This window comes from Scylla paramamosain, chromosome 28 (assembly GCF_035594125.1).
Source record: "Scylla paramamosain isolate STU-SP2022 chromosome 28, ASM3559412v1, whole genome shotgun sequence".
NCBI classification, from domain to species: domain Eukaryota; kingdom Metazoa; phylum Arthropoda; class Malacostraca; order Decapoda; family Portunidae; genus Scylla; species Scylla paramamosain.
Window position 1 is genome coordinate 6192501 of NC_087178.1, and position 5000 is coordinate 6197500.

The following is a 5000-nucleotide window of genomic DNA, read 5'->3' on the forward strand; positions in this document are numbered from 1 at the left end:
TGTCAGTGGTGGAGGACGGGGAAGGTCTGAGCGCCTCCTCCCTCCCTCAGCACCACGGCTACATCATACCAGCGATCATATTCCCGCTGCTGGGCCAAAGGAGGCGGCTATGACCCCCTGAGGCAAGGTACAGACGCCCTTACTCTTTCTTTGCCATGAGAGAGAGAAAGAGAGAGGGAGAGGGGTGGAAAGGGGGACTGCTATGGAGTTTGTTGTGTTTCGTTGGGTGAGGGGAAGGTTATGGTGGTGGTGGTGGTGGTAGTGTTAGTGTTGTGTGTGGTGGTAGTGATGGTGGTGAAAGTTATATTAACAGAGGTGAGGATGGTAATCGTATCGGTGATGAAGAAGATGAAGATAGTAGTAGTAATCGTAGTAGCAGTAAGTAGAAGAGGTGATGATGGGACGAGAGGTATCTGTAATGATGGTGGAGGTACAGGCTGGTGACGGATGGTAGTAGTAGTGGTGGTGATGGTGATGGTGATGGTGGGTAGTGACGGGTGGTGGTGGTGGTGGTAGTGCAATTACTCAACGTTGCGGCGCTGTCCAGGTAAACAACACGCTAGCTAGGTGCCGCGGGGAGGTGGAAGAGGGGAAGGAGAGCGAGGGGACTGCAGGGGCATGTTACGCTGCGACACACACACACACACACACATAGATCGATAGATAGATAGATAGATAGAGAGAGAGAGAGAGAGAGAGAGAGAGAGAGAGAGAGAGAGAGAGAGAGAGAGAGAGAGAGAGAGAGAGAGAGAGAGAGAGGAAATATTGAAGTTAAAAACAGCAAGTAATTTTTGTATCCAATAAACTACTACTACTACTACTATTACTACTACTAAAACTATTGATATTAATACAATAGTAGCAACAGTTAGTAGTAGATCCAAAAATACCTTCTGTCGCTCAATCGAAACAACTTTCATCTCACTTAAAATTTTACGAGACACGAGAAAGTAAAAATGTCAGGGAGGTCACGCTCGCCATAAGGTCATGTGCGATATATAGCGACGCATGGCATTCCGTACGTGAATTATACATGTGCCGAAGCATCTTACCTGTGACGTGGGCTGTTGAGTGGTGCACCATTGGCTACACCTTGCTACACTCACCTGGCACCATTCACAACATTGTAGAAATATTGTTTTGCATGGGTGAGGGAAACTGGGTGTGTGCCGTTAGCCCTTTCACCCGATATGCACTTCTCAGTACTAGAAGCAATGAAATCTTAACCCTTTCTTTAATTACTAAACACCCTGAAACATCTTTATTTGTTCGGTCACTCACTTGCAATCTTTAAACAGGGTGGAAGTTGCAAAATCTATTATAATCTCCTTTATTGTAGATCCTTATAAAGATTCCATGTATTAGTTATAGTGCTATCAATTGTTTCATATTCCAGTAATAATAATAATAAACAGTGATAAGGGAAGAAAATAAAGTGATAGATTTAACAATTTCAGAGATGACTGTGAAGCAAAAAGAAACATCTCAGAATGGTTTGTGATCTGGAAAGACTATACCAAATCTCAGGAAAAGGGTTAATTTCCACAGGTGCAATGGTTACCTGCTAACATCCACTACCCTAGAAATACTGGAACAAGAAACTGGTGGTGGAAAAAAAAAAAAAAGAGAGAAATATGAGGTGGTTTCTTTCACGCCAGAGAACGGAACGAAATGGAACAGACTCAATGGCCAGGTTGTTAGTGCCGAATCAATAGGAGAAATTGGGGATTAGACAAATTTATGGATGAAGTTGAAGGCGAGACAAATTTGAAGATGAAGATTAGACAAATTTATAATTGACAGGTGGAAATAGGAACGTGTGGTCTTATACAGAGACTGCCACGTGGTAAGACTGATGGCTTCTTGCAACTACCTGTTTCCTATGCCCTTATAACACACACACACACACTCTAAGGAGGAAAAAAAGAGAATATGAGATTAATTTATTTGATTTTTTTTTCCCACTCAGAGAACAATAATGGAACAAGGAGTGTCTAAAAAAAAATGTATGTGATGAAAAATAATTACCAAACAATGAACTGGAAAAGAAAATATTAAGCAGACCACCTTAAATGATATCCCAAGCAGGTGTTTTCCTTTCAGTCCGTTGTCGTGTTCTCCTTTTCTCATTAGTACTATTTCCCAAGGTGCAGGTAACAGTCAAAGAAAATGGGAACTTGGGAGTCCAAGGCGTGTCTTCTTAACAGTTTAAAGAAAATGGGGGGGGCTTGAGTTAATTAAGGGGTATCTATTTAAAAGAAAAATACTCATTGTTTTATAATTGTTTGTCGTTCGTTTTCTGTGAAGGTAATAAGTGAGTGACAGGAGAAGTGATGGAGGAAGGTTATTTATTTTTTTTCGTGCGTTTTCCCTCCTTTTTCCCTCAATTTACTTATTTATTTTTGTTGCCTGTTTATTTATTTTAGTGAAACGCAGCGTGGTTTTTCTTCTTTTTTTCCTCCTTTTTTTCCGTCGGAGGAATGAATTCATGAGGTGGTAGTTGAAAAGTGAATACGTGTGGTAAGAATGAGTATGAACAAATGAATGAGAGAGAGAGAGAGAGAGAGAGAGAGAGGAGAGAGAGAGAGAGAGAGAGAGAGAGAGAGAGAGTGAGAGAGAGAGAGAGAGATATTAGATTAGTCCAAATTATATATGTTTACTTCGAATTACATAAAAGGAATACATACTACCTAGAGATTTCTTGGACTACTACTACTACTACTACTACTACTACTACTACTACTAGTACGACTACTACTACTACTACTACTACTACTACTAGTACGACTACTACTACTACTACTTAACTACTATTATTACTACTACTACTTTTAAATGCTAATTGAACATGAGCGAGTGAGTGTGAAGGTGTGTAAATGAGTCACGGTATTTTCCAGGTAAGTTAATTAAGTGTGTGGAGGTGTAACTTGCATGGATCCAGGTCTCTCTCTCTCTCTCTCTCTCTCTCTCTCTCTCTCTCTCTCTCTCTCTCTCTCTCTCTCTCTCGCTCTCTCTCTCTCTCTCTCTCTCTCTCTCTCTCTCTCATTATTTCGTCATCCTAATGGCATGCCATCTGCCTCTCTTTGCTATCGACTGCACACACACACACACACACACACACACACACACACACACACACACACACACACACACACACACAACACACACAAACACACACACACACACACACACACACACACACACACACACTTAATACCCCTTAAGTCTACAAACATCTAAAGTGCAACATAATGGATGGAGCAACACTTATACAGTGATGAAAGAGAGAGAGAGAGAGAGAGAGAGAGAGAGAGAGAGAGAGAGAGAGAGAGAGAGAGAGAGAGAGAGAGAGAGAGAGAAACTGTGGGTTGCCTGGTGACTGATAAACAAAACTCTCTCTCTCTCTCTCTCTCTCTCTCTCTCTCTCTCTCTCTCTCTCTCTCTCTCTCTCTCTCTCTCTCTCTCTCTCTCTTAGTCGCGACCCATATCTGGCGCCACCGCGAAGAGGAGAGAAAAATGGATCACGGAACACGATAATATAAAATAATAAAGGATGGATAGTAAGCCCTAACCTAACTTACCCTAACTTAACCTAATGTAACTTGGGCCTAACCTAATCTAACCTAACCTAACTTACCCTAACTTAACCTAATGTAACTTGGGCCTAACCTAACCTAACCTAACCTAACCTTACCTAATATAACATGGTATAACACAGCTTAACCTAATCTAACCTGATTCTAAGCTCATCTAATCACATAGATGCGGAGATGTGTGATTTTAAAAGTCCACTAACGCCACCAGGCAAAGGTATATAACGGAGAGAAATAGAGAAATAACGGATAAATAGATAAACAGCAGAGAAACTGAGAAATTATGAAAGAATAGAGAAATAACACAGAAAAATAGAGAAATAAGACAGAGGATTAGAGAGAAAACACAGATAAACAGAGAGAACACAAAAAAATAGAGAAACAAGAAAGCAATACAGAAATAACACAAAGAAATGGATAAATAACACAAAGGAATAGAGGAATAACACAAAAAAATAGAGAAATTACATAAAAAGGAATAAGAGGAATAAGAGAGAAACACAGGAATATAGAAAGACTTGTTAGTTATGAGCACAGGAAAGCAGAGAGGGCGCTGACCTACTCCAGGGAGACGAAAACAACACGAAACAGACCCCATTCCTCGCTCGTAAGGAATAGTAAACATGAGCGAGAGTTGAAGCACCATTTTTCTCCCTTCAAAAAAAGAAAATGGGGAGAAAGAGGAAAGAAAAATAGAAGGAAAAGAAAGGAAAAATCTTGATGTATTTGTCTCGTTGGGTTTTTTTTTATTTGTTTATTTATTTATTTGTTTGTTTGTTTCTTTATTGTTTATACGGGATTTTTTTGTTTATTTGTCTTTTATTTGTTTATTTGTTTCTCTTTTTTTTTGTATGTGTATGGAAGGGGAAGGAATGGGTGATTACTATGTTGATATTTAGTCCAGGACAGAGTTAGGTTAGGTTAATTGAGGTCAGGTTAAGTTAGGTTAAATTTGGTTCGTCCACAGTTGAGTTAGCCCTGGTTGTTTAGGTTAGGTTAAGGTTGAGTTAGTCCTGACCACAGCCCTGCTACATTCCTAACACAGCCCTAATTAACACAGTCCTATCATAACTCCACAATAGGCTTCCCATAACTATAGCATAACCCCAAAACAACCCTGTCATAACCCTATCATAACTACAACACAGCCTTCTCATAACTTTACCGTAACCCCCAACACGTCCTTAACCCCTCCTTGCCATCACATCCTCACCGCAACCACAACCCTACCACACCACAGCACAACACAAAACACACCTCCACAACACCCCACCACATCACCACCACAGCCACCACCACGCACTACCACAGCACCCGGACATCACAATCTGACGAAGCCTTCATTACGACGGATTCCCGCTAGGAGACAGAGTTTAATGCCACCCATCTGTGCGTGGGCCGAGGATC

The 5000-nt window shown here is 40.8% G+C and overlaps 1 protein-coding gene across 10 annotated transcripts in view; it reads left to right on the top strand.

Annotated features, from left to right (window-relative positions):
• Nucleotides 1–5000, top strand: part of LOC135114806 (trichohyalin-like) — a 55853-nt gene that overhangs the window by 10 nt on the left and 50843 nt on the right. For all 10 annotated transcript variants that reach the window (XR_010275679.1, XR_010275678.1, XM_064030902.1 and 7 more), the window contains exon 1: nucleotides 1–127. This exon is cut by the window's left edge and continues 10 nt beyond it. The gene's annotated coding sequence lies outside the window, so the exon portion shown is untranslated. The remainder of the gene's footprint in view (nucleotides 128–5000) is intronic.